This window comes from Balaenoptera musculus, chromosome 9 (genome assembly GCF_009873245.2).
Source record: "Balaenoptera musculus isolate JJ_BM4_2016_0621 chromosome 9, mBalMus1.pri.v3, whole genome shotgun sequence".
NCBI lineage: Eukaryota > Metazoa > Chordata > Mammalia > Artiodactyla > Balaenopteridae > Balaenoptera > Balaenoptera musculus.
Window position 1 is genome coordinate 27,891,154 of NC_045793.1, and position 17,533 is coordinate 27,908,686.

Sequence of the window (17,533 nt, forward strand, 5' to 3'; positions counted from 1 at the left end):
CCAACTAACAGTACAAATGCCTGCATGGCAGGATGTGGGACAAGTACATGGAATAAAAAGATGATTAGATGTCCCCATATCTCAAGGAAGGAGTAGGTTAAGCTTATTGAAATAATTAACATTCAAACCTAATATCCACATGATCATTTTATATGAGGAAACCTTGGGGCAGAATGAGCCTGTTGGGAAGATCTCTACCCACAGAAATCTTCAGAAAAGAATGGACACTTCTATCCTTGAAAATTGTGAATTTAAAATTTAAAAAGTAATAAAACTGATGACATTTAAAGGAGGATAGGTACTCTAATGGGTTTCAGCGTCCCCCCTCCAAATGCACTTCTACCCCAAACCTCAGAATATGACCTTATTTGGAAATAGAGTCTTTGAAGATATAAATAGTTAAAGATATGAAGATGATATCATCTTGGGTTTAGCTTGGGCCCTAAATCCAGTGACTGGTACCCAAATAAGAAGAGGAGAGGACACAGAGATACAGGGAAGAAGTCCTTGTGACTATGAAGACAGAAACTGAAATAATGCAGCTACAGGCCAAGGAATGTCAAGGATTGCCAGGAGCCAACAGAAGCTAGGAAAAGACAAGGAAATGTACTTTTCTAGAGTCTTGAGAGGGAACACAGCCCTGATGACACCTTGATTTAGAACTTCTAGCCTTCAGAACTGTGAGATAATACATTTATGTTGTTTTAAGCCAGCAAGTTAATGGCAATTTGTTACAGCAGCCCTAGGAAACTTGTTGTAATCACCAAAGGTAAAAAAAAAAGGATTGTAGTTTCTACAAGTCTCTTTTCTTTTCTCAAACCACTTTCATCTTTAAGAGAAAGATCGGTATATTTATATGTATCATAATGTAACTCTTTTACCCAAACTGATGTAAAAACAACAAACCAGTGACACAGAGCCAGAACCTGCATCTTTCAGACTCATTCTGTGGAATAAAACCTTCTTGAAGTCTTTGGAGTTTAAGGAGAAAAGAAGAACTCTTACAGCCTTTGGGCCACCTGATGCTTATCAACATAATCTCCTCAAATATCACTGTTTCATACAAACCAAGACAGTTGCTCTCTGTGTGAGCCAAGACAATGAACAGAGTCAAAAGCACATGAGGCCAGGAAGGCTCACTTGAACTTGAAATTGATTGCAGGTTTGAGTCCCAGTGGTAAGAGCTCTAGAGGAATTTAATTTCTCCAGGTAAGTAGACAGACAGTTGGGAGACTGATGTGTTAATATATAAGTGAGAGAAAAGAAAGGAGGCAGAGAGAAACATTTTTAGGTCTAAAGTACAAAGGCAAGATCCAGAAATCACAGATCAGAGGTTTCTGACTATAGTCAAAGAGTTAAATGAATTCCATTTAGACAGCAGACACTTAGGGGTTCTCAATATTCACTTCTGAGACCCAGTTAGAGGAACTAGTATAAGCCCAGGGCTTTGTGAGTAGCAAAGAGCATATTTGGACTGGCTGTGATCTTAATTGTCCTGAGCAATTCTTATTAATAAGAATAAGCTATGATATTTTATGAGTAACTAATTTTTTTAAATTTTAATTTTAAGTTAATAGCATTTTTGGTGGTGTTCCATGAACTCCTCTTCCTTCCCCTTTCCCTTTATTATTATTATCATTATCATTAGTATTCCTTATTATTGTTTCCTTCTCCTACTTTGTCTCACCTTTGTATCTTCCCCCGATAAATTTTGCACAGGCTGGAGACCCTCAAGGCTAAAGAAATTGCTAATTCTTAACCTGTGTATCCCCTACCAAGCACAAATAAATGCTAAACAACCTCCCAAAGCCAAAGTGTTGGCCTTAAAAACATGGCACATTACAGAACTTCTAATTTTTTTCACCGAAAGCCATATCTCATTTTTCCTATCAGGTTATGCAGTACAAAATTTAAAAGACAACTTACTTTTGAAGCACATTTAGAAGTTTTCCTCTAAGAAGTCTGTAGTTCAGAAACTGGTCCAGACAATCTAATAGCTCTTCAGTATTTAACCTGTTGGGTGAGAAAAGGCAGCTCTTTGCCCGGTCCATTAAAGACTTAATCTTTTGAGATATTATTGTGTGATGGAGGAAAAGGGCTTTTTTGTGTGTGTGTGTGCATGCGTGTGTGTGTGTGTGTGTGTGTGTGTGTGTGTGTTTGAATATCTGTGTTTGAATCCCAGCAAATTCAAGTGCCTACTAACAGAAAGGGTTAGCAAGGATGGTAAATTAACATAAGAATGCTATAAATTTTTTATTAGCATTTGAAGTGAGTTTAAGAACCCAGTGATAAAACAGACTCTCATTGCAGTTGTTTTGATGCATTTTGTTAAATAATGACAGCTTTCTGTAGTGTAATATAGACAAAGAATGGACTTTTAAGGCTCCAGTTTCAAGGAAGTGCAGCATACATTGTAAAGGTAATCTCTCCTTACAGAATTAATGAAATGAATTATAATTCATATTTTCAAAATGAAGAAAGCTATGTTTGTTATTTGTTAGCTATGGGAAAATACTAATTTTCTGAATTCTGCTCCTTTCCTTAAGGTAAGAAGGGAGAGGGGAGAGGAGAAAAAGAAGAGCCAAATAAATAACAAATTTCCTCAAGAGAAGTTCCAAAAATCTAATTTCATTTAATTGCTGTAGTGGAACATAGGTATAATTTATACATGTTCATTTTATGCAATAAAAGTTTGACATGTAGTGCCATGACATTATCAGGAAGTAATACAGCCAAGAAGCTAGAAAATCACAGTATAATTAAACATGAGTTCTAAATATTGAAACTTTAAGCAAGTTATATTTATATGTTGTGAAAGATATAAATATTTCAGCTTTTGAAAATGCATGATATAGGTCAATACCAACAGTGTTTAATTGAAAATAAGAAAGTAATTCGTCTTATTCTTGGACAGAAATTCCTTTGGAAAGAATATGAATGTGCCTATAAGGACTTTTTGTATCCGAAATATCTTTGAAGACCCCAGAGGCCTTATAAAAGAATGTATGTAACATACCTTTAATTGTAGGGTTAGGTTATTGTCAACTTTCTAAGCCACTTAACTGATACTCAATAGATACACACAGGAGTTAGTTATTAAATGAATAAACTTGACATACTTTGAATTTCAGTAAACTCAAAATCATGGCTTATAGTGACAGTTTAAAAATAAGATGTTCAAACAAGAACCAAAATGTATCATCCAGAAGCAACAGAACTATCAAAGAAAAACCAGAGCAGGACAGCAGTAAAAACAAATTTTATGAAGAAAAACTACCGCAATAGGGGAAAACAGACCTCAGTGTAGAACTGGGCTCAGTTTTGAATACAGCAAGGAAAAGTGGGAATGTATAGCCAAGGAGAAAAGAGGGTTGGGGGTGGTCAGTGGGTAGGACATTACTAAGGGGAGACATCAGGGGTGAGGGGAGAGTCTGGCTAAAGACACCTGGCAGGATCCTTGCTGAATGCAGGCCAGGTGATCAGACATCACTTGGCGGATGGTGGCAGGTGAGGAACCTGCTTACATACCCAGGGGGATCAGCTAGGGAGGATGGGGAATTCATAAGTAAACTGACTTCGCAGGATTCTTGCTAGAACTGGACTCTACAAGGAAGGTTATAGAAACCCAGGGTTTGAGGCCTAGGCAAAAAGAGAGCTCAATGAACCTGACTAGTAGGGTCCAGTGGAGAATCTTTGTCAGTCCTCCATATGTGCATGAAGAGTGAGTTAACCAGTGAATGAAATAAATGACCTTGATGTACTTGGAATTTCAGTAAACTCCAAATCATGGCTTGTGGTGACACTTTAAAATGGAGATGTTCAAACAAAAGAACGAAGTGTGGCATCCAGAAGCCAGAGTTCAAACATTACTCAGAAGACAAGTATGTCTTCTAGAGCCAAACATGAGGCCCTGACACACCCAGATATGACTGAAACGAAGTAATAATTGAATAAAGTCTTGAAGAGTCTCTAAATTCTAGAGGCTAATGACAAACACAGTAGTTTCCCTAGGGATGCTCCCTGCAAGGCCGCCTGTCAGACCCCAGGCTGAGCTCCCTGATGCCTGACTTGCAGTCAACCCAACATTCCACCACCATAGATCTGGGACCAGTCCTGGTTCTTCTGTGGTTACAGTGGCTCAGCTGCCTGGTACAAACAGGCAAAAGGGCTTAGTATTGTTGGAGTTCAGGGCAAGCAGTCTGCTCCAAAATATGCCAAAGTGGCATATTGATTATTTTTAATTAAAGTTATTTGAAAAGCATCCCATACATGGACACTTTGACCCTTCTTTGTCTCCCTGAATACAGGAAATAAATATCCCCTGTGAATTGTACCCTCCCTGCAACAGGAGGCTAATAGAGACATCCTTATCACCACAGATAAGTCATTCATGGCTGAGTAACCCATGTAAACAAACTTTGTTCCTTCTTTAATAATTTACTACCGAAGCCTAAACTTTGCTTAATTTCCTTATTAATTAAAGCCTGAAACCTAAGCCTCTTTGTCCTGTCAAATCCTCACAAATTTATTGTTTCTTTACATAAAAAGACATAAAATCTTCTCACTATCGATCACTCTCTGAACATCATTTTATGACCTCTTGTGCACATGAAATTAAATTAATTTTTCCCCTTTAATCTGTCTTGTGTCAATTTTACTATCAGTCCAGCCACAAGAACTCAAGTTCTTGTACACAAGAACTCAAGAACTCATCCTGGACAGTACCAATCAAGTCAAAAGTTTAAGAAGAATAACGAACACCTCCATTATTACCGGTGCCTTGCACAATGAAATTCACAAAAGTAAAATAGCAATAACATGGGCTATGAGTTTGCAGTTGGTCTCCTGTTAGCAATAACCATTGTTTCTCCTCCCTTGACCAGTCAGATGACTTTTGGTTTTTATTTCTCTGAATTGTCAAAGTCCTAGTTACTAAATCTTCTACATATGGGATTATAGCAAAGGTCCAAATGGTCTCTGTAGTCTAACATAAACAGAAAACACCTGTTTATTCATAAATTTCCTTTGTCCAAAGACAACAGGGACCCAATGGCATTAAATGTACCTGAGTACATTTACTAAGGCTGACAATAAATGCAGTTAAAGAAAACGAAGAGTTCAGCTTCAAAAGACAATACAACAGATATTTTCCTCTTATCTATTTAAGGTACCTGGAGCCTATAGAGATACCAGGCTCCTAAATGGAGTACATAGGATGCAGACTGAATTTTTTTCTTAGGATAGAGGACTGGTTCAAAAATCTTGTCAGAGTTTCCCCCTAAAAGGCCATGTTCTGCAGTCTACCTTAAGAATGCATATTTTGTGAAAGCAAAACTATGGCTGAAGTCTCGGGCAACCAAATGTCTTCCCAGCAGGAATGTGTGGCAATTCAGTCTAGGTCAGCTTTTCAGCCAGAGTGTAAAGAAAAATAAAACTCAAATTTTTCATTATCCATGAAAGTTCCTGTTGCTTTGAAGAAGAAAGCTTTGGGGGTTACAGGTTCTCAAGGACAGAATGAATTCCATATGGGAATTCTATATGTCTTATTCCAATGGGATCCTGCCTTGCACCTCTCATGTTAATCTCTTTGTCTTAGATTTTTAAAATCTCTATTCTGAGCTTAGAGATGTATCTCTCCATGACTGTTCCCACTGTGCAGCCTTTCCAAGTAGATCTGACTATTGAAGTGTTAATCTCTGATTGCCACCAAGGCTATTTTAAATGTATCAAGGCTGTCAGGAAAATTGTACTTATTTCTTAGCACCAGTCACAGTTTGTGTTCAAATTTGAAATGTCTGTCTCCCTCACTAGACTGTAAACTCACTGTTGTGTCCCAATTTCCAGTACTGTGCCTGGTATGTAGTAGGAGATCCATAAGTACTTAATTGAGTGGGTGAAAGAGTGAATCTATCTATCTATCAATCTTTTTATCAAATTATTTTTTTCTTTTCCCCAGCTTCACTAAATTACTTTTAATCTCCTACCATTCTCCCAAAGTGCAAGTTATCTATTGGATAAAATTCAATTTATCATATCTTAAACATTAACAAGATAAAGAGTTAAGGATGTGACAATTATCATTCTTAAGTAACAATAGCTATGTTTTACCTTACCCTGTTATATGGAAAGTAAAATGTATCTTAGAGGTTACAATTAGCAGGGACTTTGAATTTAATCTTATTCTCTCAAAAATGCCCCCAATTGCCACCATTCTCTCTAGTTAATGATGTGATATAGTCCAAGATTAGAATACAGTACACAGAGCAGCAGTGGAAACATTTATTGATGTTTTCCTTTACAATGACTTTTTTCCCTCCTTTTGTTACATTTACTTTTAAAAAAAAATTTATTTACCTTATTTATTTTTGGCTGTGTTTGGTCTTTGTTGCTACGTGCAGGCTTTCTCTAGTTGCAGCGAGTGGGAGCTACTCTCCGTTGCAGTGTTTGGGTTTCTCACTGCAGTGGCTTCTCCTGTTGCAGAGCATGGGCTCTAGGCACGCAGGCTTCAGTAGTTGTGGCACGTGGGCTCAGTAGTTGTGGCTCTCATGGCTCTAGAGCGCAGGCTCAGTAGTTGTGGCTCACAGGCTTAGTTGGGCATATGGGATCTTCCCGGACCAGGGCTCGAACCCACGTTCCCTGCATTGGCAGGCGGATTCTTAACCACTGCGCCACCAGGGAAGCTCCAACATTTACTTTTAACTTTTTTCTTTCTGTCTTAACTGGGTCTTCCAACTGCCAATGGGACCTGAAGGCTGGTGACTTTGGGGATTATGGAGTCTAGATCCAGAAAAGGATTGAGGATTTATTTCCATTTTTAGCTTTATTATCCAATGACTGGATGATTCAAATTATTTAATCTTTAGGTATCACTCAACTCTTTAAAAATATATTGGTAATACCTAGATCAGTCTAACTTCCAGGGATGCTGGGATGATGTGTGAAATGATACCTATGAAATATTCTTCCCAAGAAGTTCTGTATATCTGAAGGACAGTGTTATTTCCCCTGGACCACCTGTATTATTCAACCTTGCTTGTTATGATTCATCTGCATTTATCCCACACTATAAAAAGATAGCTGGGCTTCCCTGGTGGCACAGTGGTTAAGAATCCACCTGCCAATGCAGGGGACAAGGGTTCAAGCCCTGGTCCGGGAAGTTCCCACATGCCGCGGAGCAATGAAGCCTGTGTGCCGCAACTACTGAGCCTGCGCTCTAGAGCCCACGAGCCATGACTACTGAAGCCTGCACACCTAGAGCCCATGCTCCACAACAAGAGAAGCCACCGCAATGAGAAGCCCACGCACCGCAACGAAGAGTAGCCCCCGCTCGCCACAACTAGAGAAAGCACGCATGTAGCAAGGAAGACCCAACGCAACCAAAAATAAATAAATAAAATAAACAAATTAATTAAAAAAAAAAAAGATAGCTGTAACAAGATGTAGAGAGAATTGTTTTTGACTTACAGGAGCCCATAAAAGCCAATATATGTACTTAGATTAGGAATATCTCTAGAAAAATTTAGGAATTGTGAATTCCTAGTCCAAGAACACCAAAGAAATGTTTACCATGGCTAGTGACATTCTTAGACAATACAGAGAATTTGGGGGATAATAGCAGTAATCTAAGTCTCCTTTAAAGAATGTGGTCAGTGAAAAAGGAAGAGTAATACCTAGCAAAATTCACTTCAAATTGTAGAGATTCAGTAAAAGTTGCATTTACTATTAAATTGCCCTTTTATCTCCACCTATAGATTGTGAGACTACTGATGTTTTGCCTTAACGAAGATCACGTGCTACCAGTTGAAGGAAATAGGAGACCTCAGTTGACCCTTCCACAAGGGAGCACAGCTAGCCCCTCTACACTGAATCGTCTCTGGACAAAATCTAATCGCAAAGAGTGTTTCAGAGCAAAAACTAAATCACCTAAGTAGTCCTATGCGTTTTAGGCACAAGTGGAGGGTAATTGTGAACATGATTATCCAAGAAAGTGATGTTAAGTAGGCCTATTCCTAGCATTTTTCCCCCAAATTGTGGGTCATGAACTATTAGTGGGCCACAAAGTTGACTTAATTGGTTGGAATGAGCATTTTAAAGAAAATAAATGAAACAGACTATAATAGAGTGGAATAGGATAAGATAGACTAGAATAGGATAGAATAGAAAACACAGAATGTCACCCCATGTAGCAAGGGTATGAATTTACAAACCTTTTCTATCAGTTATATATTTTTATATGTGTGTACTGGGCCACAACGTAAAGTGTATTTTTTATTGGAATGGGTCAAACCACCTTGATACTCAAAAACTTTGAGTCTGACACACCAGGGTTTTGCATCCTCAGAGCAGCTACTTTCTAATTAAGTGGCCTTGGTAAGTTACTAAATCTCTTTAATTTAATCTCTTCAGCAACCACAACAGAATTCTGAGCTGTCTCAGGCCTCCTTAATGTCTGTAAATGACTAAACTACTGGATTAAGCAACTTTAGTTTTCTACATGAAGACCAGCAGGCTTGGAATCTAGCTTCTCAGCTTAGGAGCAATGTGCCCAAACTATTTAACCTCACTGCAGTTTAGCTTTGTTTTTCTTTTTTTTCCAATTAAAAAATGTGGGGCTTCCCTGGTGGCGCAGTGGTTGAGAATCTGCCTGCCAATGCAGGGGACACGGGTTCGAGCCCTGGTCTGGGAAGATCCCACATGCCACGGAGCAACTGGGCCCGTGAGCCACAATTACTGAGCCTGCACGTCTGGGCCTGTGCTCCGCAACAGGAGAGGCCGCAATAGTGAGAGGCACGGCGCACGCACCGCGATGAAGAGTGGCCCCCGCTTGCCACAACTGGAGAAAGCCCTCGCACAGAAACGAAGACCCAACACAGCCATAAATAAATAAATAAATAAATTTAAAAAAAAAAAAAAAAAAATGTGGATATTAATAGCAACTATCTCGCAGGCCTGTTGTGAAATTTTAATGAAATAAGGTACACAAACCACTTAACACAATGCCTGTGAAGGGGTTCAGAACATGCCACCCCCAAATGTGCCATTTTAGCATATTATTTTGATTATTTTGAGCCGAAGGTGATTGCACAACCGCAAATGCAGAAGGGCTCTTTGATCTCCCCCTTTCTGCCTGAAGATTTCCCATGTGAAAGGTGTACTCTCTGTACCAGGAAGAGGGGAACATCTTATCACCAGAGACGTGCAGTTGACGCCAAAATGGATCTGCACAAACCTACTGAAATGACCCTTATCTCCCAGTAGTTTCCCTCAGATATTTCCTAGTCACAATTTACTGTCCCTCAAAGCTTAAACCCCTTTTCCTTTGTCTTGTCACTCCTTCACAATTTATCATTCTTTGTTAAAAAGATATATGAGCTCTTGCTCCTAACTGCTTCTTTGGGTCCCCCTTTTTCCTATGAAATCTTCTGTGCACCCTGGTGGCACAGTGGTTAAGACTCTACGCTCCCAATGCAGGGAGCCCGGGTTCGATCCCTGCTCAGGGAACTAGATCCCACATGCATGCCACAACTAAGAGTTCACATGCCACAACTAAGGAACCCACGTGCCGCAACTAAGGAGCTGGTGAGCTGCAACCAAATAAACATAAGTTGTTCCTGTTGTTATTATTAATAAAATTATCCCTTGCCTACACCCTCTTCTGTATGAAAGGAAAGAAGAGCATGAATAAAGGATGGAAACCCAAGACCATTTAATGATTCATAGACCTGCTGGCATTAAAACTTCCCTAGGAAACCAGCTGCCCCCTCCAAAATTTTTAATCTAAATATATGATCCATTAAGGAATTGTTCTGGTGGAAATGAAATACTGAGCACAGTCATACTGCAGTGAAGCCAGATCTGATGGTGGCGCTGTGCCTTAGCGATGGTGTTTATCACCACACCATCTGCCCTGAGCGGGAGCCTATACGAGATCTCCATGGATTACGACTCTATCAGGAGATCAGACTGATTCAAGTCTTAGTGTGTGTTGCAAGTTGCATTCATTTGGCTACCTCTTTGTGTCCAGAGAAAAAGCCTACCGAGAAAACAACATATTCAACCTCAGACTTCAAACTGTCTTCTCTCAGCCCGACTGAAATGTTTTTCCTTTTTGTCAAATGTGACTTCTTTTCAGTCTTTTAAATTGGATTAGTGGAATAAGCAAGTAGCACATAAGTAAGTGACGTTTAAAAAGAATGGTAGCGGGCTTCGCTGGTGGCGCAGCGGTTGAGAATCTGCCTGCCAATGGAGGGGACACGGGTTCGAGCCCTGGTCTGGGAGGATCCCACATGCCGCGGAGCAACTAGGCCCGTGAGCCACAACTACTGAGCCTGCGCGTCTGGAGCTTGTGCTCCGCAACAAGAGAGGCCGCGACAGTGAGAGGCCCGTGCACCGCGATGAAGAGCGGCCCCCACTTGCCGCAACTACAGAAAGCCCTCGCACAGAAACGAAGACCCAACACAACCAAAAATAAATATAAATAAATAAAAATTAAAAAAAAAAAAGAATGGTAGCAAAACAAATTATTACTATAGATTCCAGATCTTTTTACATTGTTAGGTTGTTATATATTAGTTTGGCCAAACAGGCTTTCATTTCACAAAAGAGGAGGAACAGCAGTTACCAAAAATCAAAGAAGCGATAGTTAACAAGAGTATTTCTCAACATCAAACTTACTTTGGCTATTAGCAGGTTTATTATACCTACATGACGGGACTAATCATTAATAACCAATATTTTTGCTGTTACCAAATAAACAATACACCTAGCACATCACATATATATCAAAACATGTGACTGATGCTATCAAAAAGAAAAATTAACTACAATGTCAACCTTCTAATGCCACAATAAAGATTCATGAACAGTCCTAGTTATCTCTGCCCCTCTGCACGACTCCATAAAAACCTGAGCACATTTACCCTTGTGGATGAGCAGGGCAGGCAGTTGTGTCTGTCTCCTCACCAAGAACAGAGGTGAACAGGAGTGCCCTATGATTCTCACCTGAAACCAGAGAATTAGGAATGCAGAGCTATTGTGACAGGCGACTAAGAATCTGGCCAGTTTGTGACAAGGATGTGAGTGTCCTTGAGATTCATCAACTGGGAGAAGGCACAGGAAAGAAGGAACTCTGAGAGGATGGGGAAATCAGCTATGGAAATATCCAGGAATATTCATTAGGATTGTAGGCTGTTCAGCTTCAGAATTTTTGAAGAGTTTGAACCTAGTATGAGCTTAGGGGATGGACCAAGGATGAGTTTGAGGGATAGGGACAAGATCTTTTTAAGACCTACTTTTTTTGCTAAAATATATAAATAAAAGCAAAAAAAGCCAGAACAGACAGATAACATGATAACTTCAAAGAGTTAAAAAGAAATTTCAAAGGCACACGTTCACTTGTCAACAAAATTATAAAGCAGTGAGTCTCCTAAGGTTGCATCTAATTAGTACTTTAGCTACTTAATGAATGTTCATAGTTTGGACAAAGAATATTGTTTTTATTCAATTGTGTAGGCTTATTTGCTTTTAATGCTTAACATGTAATAGCTATAGTTAAAAAAATCCAAGATACAAGTAATATTTATGGATGGCCTAAACTGCCTTAACCAAATGTTCAGTATTTATTATATTTCAAATGTTAACATGCGTACAGCAAGAGTTTCATTAAAATGTCATTAAGAGACAGTGTTTACAGGAAAGCAATTTCAACCAAATCTCTAAAATCAGACAATCAACAACTGATTATGAAATAATCTACGGACTTACAGTAAACAATTAATTATGGCATTTAAATGTTTCAGAAATACCCTGGGGTAAGAATTATCCTCATTTTCCAAATGAAGAAATAAGCATTAGAAAAAAATTAAATGACTTGCCCACCATCCCCAAACTGAAAAACTCAGTTCTAGCTAATTCAGATGCTCTAGCTCTGCCCAATGCCCTCTGTTGGACGAGTCACTATCATAGAGATGAAACAAACACAGGACATTTTCTTGAGAGGGAGCCTGAATATTTTAATTATCTAGTATAGTATGTAGATGATGGACATCTTTCCGCTTCTATAATTAACCATCCTACTTGCCTATTAGAGTCAACCTCACTTGAAAGAAAGGAATTAAAACTCAGTCTAAATATTTTCAAAAGTATGAACTTAGTTAGACCTCAATGCAGTTTTTGCCCCTAAACCATCTGCCTGTTTTGGTTTAGATAACTTTTACAGAATGGTTACTTCTTCTATTAATTTTTTTCACTCAAGTACTTGTGTGTCGGTGCATTTACTCCAAATGATTAGAGGTGTTAGTGTGGCAGTTATGCCTTATGCTTTAACTTAGTTTACTCAGTTTTGATCAGGAAAATGGAAATGCTGTATTCAAATTTACTAACTTTCCACATCGTGGCACCTAAGAAGTTGGAATGAGAAGTCCTTTAAACTAAGAGACTAACACTTTACCTAGAGTTAAATTTGAGTAATTTGTAGAGGTCTTTCATCTCCTGGTTAATGTTTGTGACCTTGTAACTTTGCCAACAGTGATTAATTGAAGTTATTTATTGAAGCCTTATTATATAACTTTCTCAGAAAAATGCAATGGAGAATGGGTGAAGTCTGGGCTCATCAGTACTGAGCCTACACATCTTTGTGGTATAAAGCACAATGAGGGAACGGGACAAAGTGCACTAGCTTGAGTCTAGCCTCAGCCCCAAATCTGAGACAAGTTGAATAGGCACTAATATTTTCATTTTTCTTCTTTTTCTTCCCTCCCTTTCCCTTCCTTCCTTCTTTCTCAGACACTCTACACATAGTAACACATTTAATACTAATAACAACCCTATGAAGTTGGTACAAGTATTGTCCCTATTTTACAGATATCACTCAACTTCTTTTTAGCTCAGGCCAAGCAAATTTCAGTTGAATCCCTTGGATTCAGGTTTCAGAACCATATCTAGTCCATTGGCAAATCCTGGAGTGCCTTAATGCAGCAGGTCAGAATAAGAAAATAAACCAGTTGCACTGAGACCTGTTGAGTTCTTCAGCTCAAGAGATCCATTTCATCAGAAGGCTGGCTTGGGTGATGTCTGAGATGTTTCTGGCTATCTTCAAAGAAGTAGAATAAAATTATCATTATTACTGTTATTATTATTTTATTTTGGCGGCACCACACGGCTTGCAGGACCTCAGTTCCCTGACCAGGGACTGAACCCAGGCCATGGCAGTGAAAGCAGTGAATCCTAACCACTAGACCACCAGGGAACTCCCCTAGAATAAAAATTTTAAATCTAAGGAAGACAACTCTAGAAAGTGCCCAGAGAAGTGTGGCTGGAACCAAAGTCCCAAACCAAAGGTTTGGCTGAAACTAGACTGTGTCTGGGAGCCCTCTGTCTCCTGTAGTGGGGGTGTCTGCAGTCAAGTATAGCCCTGGCAGCAGCTGGACCATGACATAGGGTCCTACAAGAAGGGCCAGAGACTGCTCCACACGTCAACCCTGCCCCTTCCATATTCTTACAAGTGGCAAAATTGGAGAGTCTCCATTTTTGTCATATTTCAGCCTAAAATCACTGGCACCTCAAATGCCTCCCTTTACATCCAGAAATAATGCTGTGGATTCTACTCTAGGGCTTGCTGGTCTCTCTAGACTCTTGCTATGACCCACTGCTTCTCGCTGCTTGAACTGTTCTGATGCCTTCTGATGCCCTTGCTTTCACTTCCCTGCTTGGAACTTTGTGATGGACACCGTAGTACTCTGCCTGCTTTGGTTTGGATTCTGGTTTCTCCTCTGTACTATCTTAAGACGTCTCTTGTCTTACTTGGGCTGGATAATCTCTACATCCCAAGTGAGGCTCCCCACACTACCTGCAAAGTCTGTCATCTACTTGTTTGCAATTAATTAAAAGCTACTTCATGATTCTGATCTTACCTGGTCTACAACCTCAGTTAAAATTTACTTCTTTCTTGCTCTGGTTCCTTAGCTAATTTACTTCTATTTAGATTTTCATGAAATAATAGTTTAATAGGCTCCCTCACGGCCTTCATTCATTGCCTAAGTAAGAATTTCAGACATTGCAGAGGGCTATCAAGGAGATGTTCTGGAGTCACTGGGGCACCTCAAACCACACCGTAAGTACCGACTACTTGATTTATTGATTCAACTATATGTAGCATCTATTACATGCCAAGTGCAGGCATGGAGGTTACTACATACACCAGGCTGTGTTCTTATGGAGATTGTATTCTGGTAGGAGAAAATAGACAATAAGAAAATCAGTGAACAAGTAACTTCCGATTGATAAATGCTGACTTAGTACATTTAGGTTGCTAACAAAATACCACAGGCTGGGTAGCTTATATACAACAGAATTTTATTTCTCACAGTTCTGCAGGCTGGGAGGCCTCAGATCAAGTTGCCAGCATGGTCCGGTGAGGGCCCTTTTCCGGGTCGCAGACTTCTCACTGTGTCTTCACATGGTGGAAGGGGGCTTGCAAGCTCTCCGGGCCTCTTTTATAAAAGCACCCATCCCTCATGATCTAAACACCTCCCAGAGGCCCAACATCCTAATATCATCACAACAGGCATTAAGATTTCAACATATGAATTTTGAGGGGCACAAACATTCAGACTGCAGCAAATGCTATTACAGAATTTAAAGAGAAGAATGGGAAAGAGCAGTCAGAGTTGAAAAGGCAATTCTTGTCCATTTTAAAGGTATAATATATAATGCTGACTCCTAAAGAGATCGTATCAGTTAACACGTCCTCCAAAAATTAGTGCTTATTTCCCCCATACCCAAACTAACATTGTATTATTATACTTTGTAGAGCCTTTGCCAATCTGAGTAATATAAGTATGGTATCTCATTGTCATTTTAATAATAATTTGTTTTATTTTGAGAAGTTAGGCTATGCATCTTTTCTTTGCGGTAATTTTTGCTCCATGTCCTTTTCCCATGTTAGGTTTGGGTGGTTTTGAATTGGTTTGCTTAAGAGCTCTTTATATATCAGCGGAATTAGTGTCTTGTCATGTGTCCCAAATGTGTTTTTCCAGTTTGTGTTTTGACTTGCCCATGGTATTGTTTCCATGCAAAAGCAAGCTCCTTTTTTCATGTTTGTTTCTAAATATTTGGAGAATAAATGAGACTTAGTTTGAGTTCCCCAGTAGCAGACTCTAAGATGAGGTTTAATGTGCAAGTGATTTATTAAGGAAGTTTTTTGAGGAAAAAATTCTTAGAGGATGAAAGCAGCACAAGAAAAAAAGGGGATGAAGCCAAGAAAGGTGCAGTTTCATGTAAAGTCCGGTGGAAGGCAGCATTAGCCTGATCACACAAAGGATCCAATTAAGTGCTGCAGGAGGCAAAACCACACTGAATGGGAGGGAGGGAGGAGGGGAAGCCACTGAATCTGGGGGAGGGGATACACAACAGACAATAAAAGGGACCTTGGGGGATCTGTGTGAACGCTGCCAGCGTCTGCTAACATTGTGTGGGGCAAGAGTCAATGAAAGGAAAGAACTGGAGAAGTTCAAGCCCAGCATTTGATTTCAATGTGGAAATTTCTTATTATTTACTTGTGATTCATTATTAAATGAGGTAACAGAAGGAATCCACCCAGTCAGGACAGTTTAGTCTACCCTGACCTAGTCACCAATGATTACTCCTCTCCTTCACCTCTCCCCAGATTTCCACAGTCAGGCCTGATGGTGCCAAAGATATTGGGAAAGGCACTTTTCATTAAGCTGAAGGCCAAGTAGGTAACTTTAGATGTAGATCTTGGGAGTTTATGAGAAGAGGTAATGGACTGAAAAGGGGTTGCTTGGTCTTGGTTAAGGAACGCAGAATTTAGTCTTGCACCATTACTCATAAAGGAGGTCCTTGCTATATTTCTGGAGTAACTTGAAAATAGCCCCTGATATTGACTTTCATTAATATCACAAATTATTTTCTTTTTGGAGGACATGCAGGCTCCACTAAGGAAATGTCTTAATCCTCTAGTGGAGAAAAATTTGATCTTGTAAAGTAGGTATTAAGTAGAGGGCATTTGAAAGACTTACAACTCTTTTAATGACAAACAATTGTATAGCACAAAGCATTACCCAATTTAGGGCTGTCCTCTCCCAAATATCACTCCCAGGAATGCCCCTGTGTGTTATGTAGATTAGTGGTTCCCTAGGGAGGCTGGGGATTAGGGAAAAATAGATAGTGACTGCTAATGGATTAGGAGTGTTTTGATGGCATGATGAAAATGTTCTAAAATGTGATGGGGTGATAGACGCATAACTCTGTGAATATACTAAAAACCATTAAATTGTAGACTTTAAATTGATAAATTATATAATACATTAATTATATCTCCATTAAGATGTTATAATTAAAAAAATTCTTTCTGGAGGAAAGCAACCCAAATTTTGACACTTAGAATTCCCACAGACTAAGATCAACAAAATACACACTCATAATCAAAGGTTGCCAAACACACAAATAAATAAACTACCATGACTGAGGTCAGCAAGAATAAAAACAAAACAAAACAACAGGAAAACAGGTATAGGATCTCCTAATGTTTAAGTAATTATAAATATCAAATAGAAAATATTAAATATCTCTGTATAAATCTTAAAATTTTAAAAGATGAAATCATAATAATGATTAGGCAAAAGACTCTTATATGATAAGCAGAAAAAATTGCCTGTTTAGACACTAGACCAAAAATATAGAACTTCAAAACCAGGTCTAACATTTTAAAGTGGGCCAGAGAGAAAAGACAGTTTACTTACAAAGGAAGGCATTCAGATAAAAAGTAGTATTATCACAAAAAATAACATAAAACTATGAAAAAGATCTACAAAATGCTAAGGAAAAATAACTGTCAACTTATACTTTTATAAACATCAAAACTTTTTATATTAAGAGTAAAATTAAGACATTATCAGACTAAAAAATAGAGAGTTGTCCCCCAGCAGACTTTCACTAAGGGAAACTATTTTTGGCCATGCTGCACGGCTTGCAGGATGTAAGTTCGCTGACCGGGAATTGGACCTGGGCCCATGGCAGTGAAAGCTCTGAGTCCTAACCACTGGACTGCCAGGGGAGTCCCAAGGGAAACATATTTTGAAGGGAGAAGGATGGAGGAAGGAAGAAAGGAGAGACAACCATCCCCATGTCATGTTTCTCACAACTCCTAAGAACAATCTAGTTGTTTCTATTGCTCCTACTTAGGATATGAAGCAGAAAATTCCAATTAATGTTCTTTAAAAGATCACATAACTTTGTCTTTTCTTGTTATATATTTTAACTTTTTTCACTAGGAATACACATCATAGTTGATTAGGGAGCTTTTTCAAAATATACATGTTAGTTAAGACTTCTGACTCCACAGTAGGTGGTGCACCCAGGAGTATTTGTTTTGGGATGGCTCCCCAAATGATTTTAATATGCATCTCTGGCTAGGAATAACTGAATTACTATTCTTTGTTTAAGAAACATTTTTCAAGTGCCTTCTGTGTGCCTGGTCTGAGCTTGACCTAGGAATACAATGGTGAACAAGATA